The sequence below is a fragment of the Microtus ochrogaster genome (genome assembly GCF_000317375.1).
Source record: "Microtus ochrogaster isolate Prairie Vole_2 chromosome 14 unlocalized genomic scaffold, MicOch1.0 chr14_random_3, whole genome shotgun sequence".
NCBI classification, from domain to species: Eukaryota; Metazoa; Chordata; class Mammalia; order Rodentia; family Cricetidae; genus Microtus; species Microtus ochrogaster.
This window is the reverse complement of record NW_004949098.1, coordinates 14,938,567-14,947,368: the sequence shown is the minus strand read 5'-3', so window position 1 is coordinate 14,947,368 and position 8,802 is coordinate 14,938,567. Positions and strand designations below refer to the sequence as shown.

At 36.8% G+C, this 8,802-nt stretch overlaps 1 pseudogene; it reads left to right on the top strand.

The window, feature by feature from the left end:
- The window catches only part of LOC101983744, a 27,306-nt pseudogene that overhangs the window by 10,565 nt on the left and 7,939 nt on the right, over nucleotides 1–8,802 (top strand).

The window sequence follows — 8,802 nt, the reverse complement described above, 5'->3', positions numbered from 1 at the left end:
GAGACCAGCCTGGTCTACAAGAGCTAGTTCCAGGACAGGCTCCAAAACCACAGAGAAACCCTGTCTCGAAAAACTAAAAAAAAAAAATAATAAAATAAAATTTTGTCCCCTAATCATTCATATTTTCTACGTGCCCTGAGAAACTGAGTAAGGCAAAATTAAAAAGTAATTGGCTGATTTCTTGGACAAAATATTGATTCTACTGGGTGTTTGTTACTGATGACTAATTCAGGTCCACAGTGGAAAAGAAACAAGTGGTGTAGAAAGAAATGAAATGTCAGTTTCATAGAGAAAAAGAGACTAGGTAGTTTCAAGTGGTGGTTTTAAATGTGGTGAAGCAGAGGCAGGAAATTTCATTAAGTTTAGCACCATTAAAGAGAAGGCTGTTCTGGTCATTTGAAGCCTAGGAAGATACTCTAGTGTAAGATCCATCCATCTTAGCCTTCAGTTTCTGGAAGGAATAGACAACTTGATTCCCAATTTGAAGAAGCCACTTCATACAGGTCTTTCTGTAACTCTGGTGGTTGTGTCCATCACAACTTAGATGCCACATTTGTGGGGATAATTCATGTTGTACTGATTCTGGAAACAGGAAGGACTGAAAATTTATAGGTCATAGATTCTTCCTCTATAGTACCATTTCAGCAATGTTTCACCCATCTGTGTTTGTTAGAGTCAGAAACCAGTGAGGATACTGTGAGATCACATTGCATCAAACTGTAAAGATTAAAAGAGTCTTATATTTTGAGATTATTGGACATTGAGATACCCAAGGTATGAGACATCATCAATGGAGAGCTGCATACAGGGAGTAGAAGTACCAAAGGAGAGAAATGTATGAAAATTTTCATAGATAGAACTATCTAAGCCCGTTGAGAATGAAGCCTGTCTGAGACAGATCTCTAGGACTTGTTTGCTTTACTGAGATTAGTCTAGCTTTAGTCCAATCTTCCATCACTATGTTCACATTTCTTTCTTTCTTTTTTAAAATTTATTTTTCTCATTTACAGTATCCCATTTACAGTTTTCTCTCCCTCTACTCCTCTCAGTCTTCTTCAATGCTCCCCTCTCACCAGATTTCCCTTCAGAATTGGGCAGGTATCCCAGGGATAGCAATAAAACCCTGGATAACAAGTAACAATAAGATTTGATATAAACACATTGAGGCAAGGCAAGGGAACCTACTAGGGAAAAAAAATGGTTCAAAGAATAGGAAATAGAGTCAGAGATATCCCTGAATTCCGACTTTTAAGAGTCACACAATGACACCAAGTTACACAAAGATCACATACTTGTGGAGAACTTGCTGCCAACTCGTGCAGTCTCTGTTTTTGCTGTTTTAGTCACTGTGAGCCCCTATGAGCCCTACTTAATTGATTCATTGGGCTGTGTTACATCTTCTGTCCAATTAGTTAGGAAAGTTTTGACTATGAAGTTTTTTGAAAATATTTCATTGGTCTTTGAGCTGAGATGTAACAAGAGGGGGCCGGCTTGTTGGGGTTTCTGTCCTGCCTCAGCCAGGCAGATCACATGTTGCCTCTTTGGTGGTCTGGGCTGGACTCAGAGGAATGGGCTTCCTCCTTCCTAGCATTTTCCTGTTCTCATGGCCCCATCTCTACTTCCTGTCTGGTTGACCCGCCTATACTTCCTGCCTGGCCAATTAGCGTTTATTGGCTGAGAAAGGTACCGAGCTGTGTGGCTAGCATAGATAAGAATAATGGGTTAATATAAACTATAAGAGCTAGTAAGAAGACCTAGCTAATGGGCCAATTAGTTTATAAGTAATGTAGACTCTCTGTGTAATTTTCTTTGGGACATGCCAGCTGTGGAGTATTGGGCAGGACAGAAACCCCAATAAGCCAGGCCCCTCATGTTACATTGAGATTCTTCTTTAATCTTTATTTTTCTTATGTTTTGACATTTCATAGTGTTCATAGTGTTCCAGATATCTTGGATGTTGAGATTCAGGAAATTTCTAGATTTAGTATTTTCCATAATCAATAAATCTGTTCTCCTATCATACCATCAAAGCCTGAAATTCTGTTTCATGTCTTATATTATTTTGTTGAAGCTTGCCACTTTAGGTTCTGTATGTTAACCTAGATTTTCATTTCCAGAATTCCTTCAGTTTCCATTTAGTTTCACATTGTATGTATGCCTTTATTAGTATTTTACAAGAGTATACATATTTTTAACATTTATTTCAGACTCGTAGTCTCAATTAATACTTATGAAATGTTTTTCCATATAATTACATGAACTTTAAACATTTTTCATGCATTTTTATTAGATTTTCAAAAAATACCAGTCCAAGTCCCCACTCCCTCCATCCTCCTATTCCTTCCATACACCTTCCCACCACACCCCCATCCAATCTTCAGAGAGGGTAAGACACAATGCTTTGTTTAACGTCCAAGGCCCTTCCTACTATATCTAGGCTGAGGAAGGTATACATCCAAAGAGAATAGGATCCCCTTTTTTAGAATGGGATTATATGTTGAAAATCACTCATTTGTTTCTTGATTTTACAAGATATGAAAGTCAAAAGATTGTCGTGAGTGTTAAAAGGGACACTGGACATTTGTTTTGTTTGGGTTGTTGTAGATTATGAGAATCATTGAACTTAGACAAAATGCATTTTCGTTTTTTCTTTATTTTTTGTATTTATTCTTCTCTCATATACAGTACATCCTGGCTGCTGTGTACCCTTCTTGCACTGCTTCCTGTTCACCCACAACAAATCTACATTCCCCCAGATCCACTGCTACTGTTTTCCTTCAGAAAAGAGCAGGATTTCCAGGGATATCAGCCAAACACATCATATCAAGGTACAATAAGACCAGCACAAGCTCTTATATCAAGGCTGTACAAGACAATGCAATAGGAGGAAAAAGGTATCAAGAACAAGTAGTAGAGTCACAGACAATTAGGACAACCACAAACACCTTAAGCTTAAAAAAAAAATAGCATGTGTACAAAGGACCTGGCACAGACACTTGAAGGCTAATGATTACCACTTAAGTTTCTCTGACCCCTTTGAGCCCTGCTTAGTTGATTTTGTGGGCCAAGTTTTTCCTCAACCCCTCTGGATCCTACAATTCTAAACCCCTCCTTCAAAAGCATTTCTATAGCTCAAGCTAATGTTTGGGTAGGGATCTGTGCATGTTCTTCCATGAGCTGCTGAAAGAAGCCTCTCTGACAAATACTGGATTTAGTGCCAATCTATGATTATAGCAAAAAATTGGTGGAACCATTCATTGATTTTTTTTTTTCTTCTTTAGCTTTATTTGTTTCTACTATAGCTCTCTGAGTCATTCAAATTCTCGTTCCTAGCAATTTAGGCAGTGTCAGGTGTGCACTTATTCTCAAGTTTGGGCTTCAAATTGGACCAGTTATTGGTTGGCTACTATAGCAGTTCCGAGCCACCATTTGCCCTGTATATATTGCAGTCTAGATATGTGTGTCACTCTCAGTGCATCACAAAATCTATTATAGTTTCTCTTCCCAGGGAGTTCCCTTCATTTCCCCTAGAGCTGTTCTCATTGCTAAGCCTCTGTGTATCTATACCTTCTACTCAGATTAACTGTGATTACTATGATTGTACTTTGCTTAACTGCTAACTTACACTTAAAAGTATATAACATGTTTGTCTATGTGCTTCTGGGTTTCCTCGCTCAAGAAAATAAAGAACTTAAGGAATGAGACAATAACAAACCGTATAATCCAAGTATAAATGTGTACACTGCTAAATAGAATTCTCAGTACATGTATCTAAAGTGGATGAGGAACAATAGAAGAAATGTTCACCATCATTAGCCATCATGGAAATACATATCAAAACTACTGTGAGATTTCATCTTAATCATGTCCAAATGATTAAGTACATAACACCAATGAAAACTAATGCTGTCAAGAAAATGAGCAAGGGGATTCATTGCTTTTGCAAGTGTACACTTGTACAGCCACCATGGAAATCAATATTCAGTCTTCAGGAAATTGAGTCAGTCTATCTCCATACCCACTTATACCACTCTTGGATATGTATCCAAACAATACTTCCAGAAGGACACTTTCTCAAATATGTTCACAGTGACTTTATTCATAATAGCCAGAAACTGTTTTATCTCTGAGAGCTTTTGTTGATTGATGATCCATGTAGGAAGGTTCCTCCATTGAGGGTGGTATTATTCCTAAAAAGTGGGCCTGAACTACAAATGGAAAATATCTTCACATGAGACAGTGACTAGGCAAGAGATAGAGCCAGGAAACAATTATTGCCCATGGGTTTTGCCTTTAATTCTTACCTTATGTTTCTTTCTTAAGTTCCCAAAATGGTGGAGTATTTGATACAATCAGTCAAATAGACCTATTCGTTGCCTGGGCTGCTTCTGGTTATCAAATTTAATCAGTACAGCAAAAACACAAGTTATACCAAAAGTGAAACACCAAAAGGGATTTGTTTTTCTATGCAGAACCTGGAAGTTTTTTTTTGTAAGAATGTCAAAGATATCATGACTTTAGGTGGCAAAAAACCATAGAAAGTTATACATAAATTTAAAAGACTGTTTCTGTAGGACTAGGAAGATGGAAATGTTAAGAGTAATAGCAGAAAGTGCAGATTGAGTTCATAGGATTTCCATCCCAAATAGGCACCATAAAAAATTATACTTGAGGTCATTTGTGTGATATATTGAGCCCAAAATCTTTCTTATTCTGCCTATGCCCTGGAAATTTAGTACAGGAGAATTAAAAATAATAGGCTAATTCCTTAAATAGAATAATGAATCTGCTAAATGGTTATTACCGATGACTCATTCAGGTCGACAATAAAAAGAAAGTAACAAGTGAGGCAGAAATAAATGAATATGGAAAGGTAGTTTCATATCATTCAGTAAATTGCTGAAACAGATGGCAATTTTCAAGGAGTTTATCACCACTATAGAAAAGGTTCTTCCTGTGGAATGGAAACTTCAAGGTGCCCTAAGAGTAGGACTCCATCCACATAAATCTTCAATTTATGGAAGGAGTAAATGATGTGGGAGTACCCTCGGTGTGCTGTGAATACTATTAATGAATAAAGAAACTGCCTTAGCCTGTTGATAGGGAAGAACTTAGGAAGATGGGGAGGACTGGACTGAATGCTGGGAGAAAGAAGGGCAGAGTCAGAGAGACACCATGCTTCTGATGCTGCCAGAGATAGACGTGCTGAAACTTTGCTGGTAGGCCATGACCCCATGGTGATATGCAGATTAATAGAAATGGGTTAAATAAATAAAATTTAGCCAATAGGAAGATAGAGGTAATGGGCCAAGCAGTGACTTAAATAATACAGTTTTTGTGTGATTATTTCAATTCTGTGTAGGTGGGATGAACAAGCGGCTCCTCCTTAAAACAAGTTAGGAAAGTGTTTTTTATTCCCAGGAAGCAGCTTCCTAAAAATCTGTTGTACCTGTGATCCAAGCATGTTAGGTATGTGGGTTAATAAGTCAAACTTATGGATTTCTGTGAGTTGCAGGACAGCCTGGATTATAAGAGCTAGTTTCCAGGAAAGGCTCCAAAGCTACTGAGAAACCTTCACTTGAAAAACAATACAACAACAACAAAAGAAAAAGAAGTCTAACTTTGCAGTACTACCCATCATGTGCTGGTCTTGCAAACAAGAAATAGTAAAAATTAATGTAATGAGTTCTTAGGCTGTGATTACAGCTCAGCAGTGTTGCTGCCATCTATGCTTGGCATAATCAGAATCCCAGGGAGGAGACTGAGAGTTCATTCCATGTGAGGCTGAAGCCTGGTGTTGATTTTTTTTCTCTCTCTCTTTCTTTATGCTTGTGGGGGCATACCATGAAGCTTCCAAATAAATGACACACATGAAGATTTATTTTTTCTTATAAATTCCTGGCCTTATCTTGGCTTGTTTCTAGCCACTTTTTCTTAAATTATCCCATCTACATTTTGCTTCTGGAATTTTATCTTTCTCTACTCTGAATGTCTTTCTTTACTTCTTACTCTGCGGCTTGTTGTGTAATTAGGTAGCTGACTCCTGCTACCCTCTCTTTTTTTTGCTCCTTGTTCCTTTTTTCCTTCTCTTTGCCTTCCAGATCCTCTTATCCTTCCTGCCAAGGTATTTGTTGTTCTGCTTTTTATTAAGCCAATTAGGTATTTTAGACAGGCAAAGTATCACAGCTTTACAGAGTTAAACAAATCTGATACATCTTTGCATCATTGAAACACATGTTCCACAGCATAAAAAAAAATGCATCATACAATAATATTCCACAGACTTTCTCCCCTTTTGTCTAAATCAAAATGAAATATTTTAACTTTAACTTACTCAAACTATGTATGATAAAAGCAGTTACCAAGTAAGAATTACATTTACAATATTCAGTCCATTTATATTTACAAATTACAGAGAAAATACTCCATTATCCATACCATATTAGTGACTCCAAGCTTTGATACTTAACTTACTTTCTAGCATAGGGTTGAGAAACTGAAACTCTAATTATTTAGTCTTTAACTCCATCCAAGACCTGATATGGAATTAATACTCCCTAACAACAGAGACACTGAGCTGCCTGGACAGTCTCCCAAAGTTTTTTTTGTTTTTTTTTTTTTTTTGGTTTTTTTTTTGGTTTTTTTTTTTTTTTTTTGCAACATTGAGCATTTACAGCATACAGGAAGGCATTTCTCTAAAGTAAAAAATTTGAAGGACTATTCTGCCCTGTATTGGCAAAGCTCATCAGTCACTTTCTTTTGTTTCCTGCAGAATGTCGGGCAGACTCTTCTGTGAAACAGGAATCCCAAAGCACTCTTCTGGCTTGCTTGTTTTGAAAATGTTCATCAATCACTTTCCTGTTGCTGCTGCATGTAAAATCTGCACAGCACACTGTTGATCAACCAAAGGTAGTAGCAGTTTTTTTTCACCCAGTGATTAGCCTTACCAGAATGAAAGCAACACCAATGGAGTTTCTTCAATACCCATCATTTCTTAAGCAAGTAAGTGCCATATTCTGTACATCTTTTAAGTGTTTGAAAACCATTTGTCTCTCTGGATGTATCCCTGTAGGACCTTGAAAAAATACCTAACATCAACATCAACATATTTGATTGTTATAAGTGGCTATCTACTAACCTGAGTTTCCTGATTATCCTAAATAGTTTATAATAATAGCTTTCAAAAACTAGAACTTTATTTTACACTTTAAAATGAGTTGCATAAATACAATACCTTAAAGAATAGAAATATGTATATATACATATATATGCACTGTACCAAAAATAACTTAAATATTTATCAAAATACTATATTCCCCTAAATGATAACAAGCACCTATAGTCCACCAAATAACCAAAAGCCTACCATATTTCATCTGCTGGAAATGTGGGTGTCATGTTCTCTAGATTACTTCCTGCTGAATATGGGTGAAGACATCTGTAGGTTCCCTGAGAAAATTTGAGATAATGTTTAAGTCCTGGGAAGAACAGCTATAATCTTTAATGATTGTCATCACTTGTCAAGATTTAGGAGGTCTTCCCTGATCAAACCTGATCAATGTCATTCCTTAAGAAATCCACAGCATTTGTCTGCTGTGGAAACAAAAGCAAAATCTCTTTTTAAAAAATATTTTTATTTTCATTTAACAGATATGTTTGACTTCTAAAGTTAAGATAACTTGACAATAAAAGAGCAAATAATCTCACAAAGATGGGGTACACACCTAAACAGAAAACTTTCAGCAGATGAATCTCAAAGGGCTGAGTAACACATAGGTAAATTCTCAGCATGCTTAGTTATCATAGAAATACAAATCAAAACAGCTGTGAGATTCAATCTTACACCTGTCAGAATGGCCAAGAACAAAAACACTGATGACAGCTTATGTTGGAGTGGATATGGGGTAAGGGCAACACCCTTCCACTGGTGGCCTTGTAAACTTGTACAACTGCTTTGGAAATCAGTATGGTGATTTCTCAGAAAATTAGGAAGCAGTCCACCACAGGACCCAGTATACCCCTGTTGGGTATATACCCAAATGACATTCAATTATACCACAAGCACATGTGCTCAACTATGTTCATAGCAGCATTATTTGTAATAACCAGAACCTGAAAACAACCTATGGTGCGGGAAGTCCTTTTGTAAATGTGTTGCTTTTGTTGGTTAGTGAATACAGAAGCTAACCAGCCAGTGGCTTAACAGAATAGAGCTAGGCGGGAAAACCAAACTAAATTCTGGGAGAAAATACAGTGGAATCAGAAAGACGCCATGGAGCTGCCAGAGGAGAAAGATACTAACCAACAGACCCAACCTTTCTCATGGCAGAGTTAATTTAAGAGATAAGAGTGAGCTAAAAATACACTTAAGCTATTGGCGAAACAGTATTGCAAATAAGATGTTTTGTGAGTGTTTATTTTGGTGCTGAACAGCTGGGAACCAAGTAAATGCCACCAACAACATACCTAGATGGTCCTAAACTGAAGAATAGATAAAAGAAAATGTGGCACATTTACACAATGGAGTACTACACATAGGTAAAAAATAATGACATCTTGAAATTTGCAGGCAAATGACAGATCTAGAAAAAAACATATTGAGTGAGGTAACCCAGACCCAGAAAGACAAATACAATATGTAAGCACTCATAAGTGGCTTTTAGTCAAAAAGCAAAAAAAAAAAAAAAAAAAAAAAAAAAAAAAAAAAAAACAACAACAACAACAAAAAAACTAGACCCCAGAGAAGCTAGACAACAGAAGATTCTAAGAAAGACATACATGAATCTACATAGGAGGGTGAAA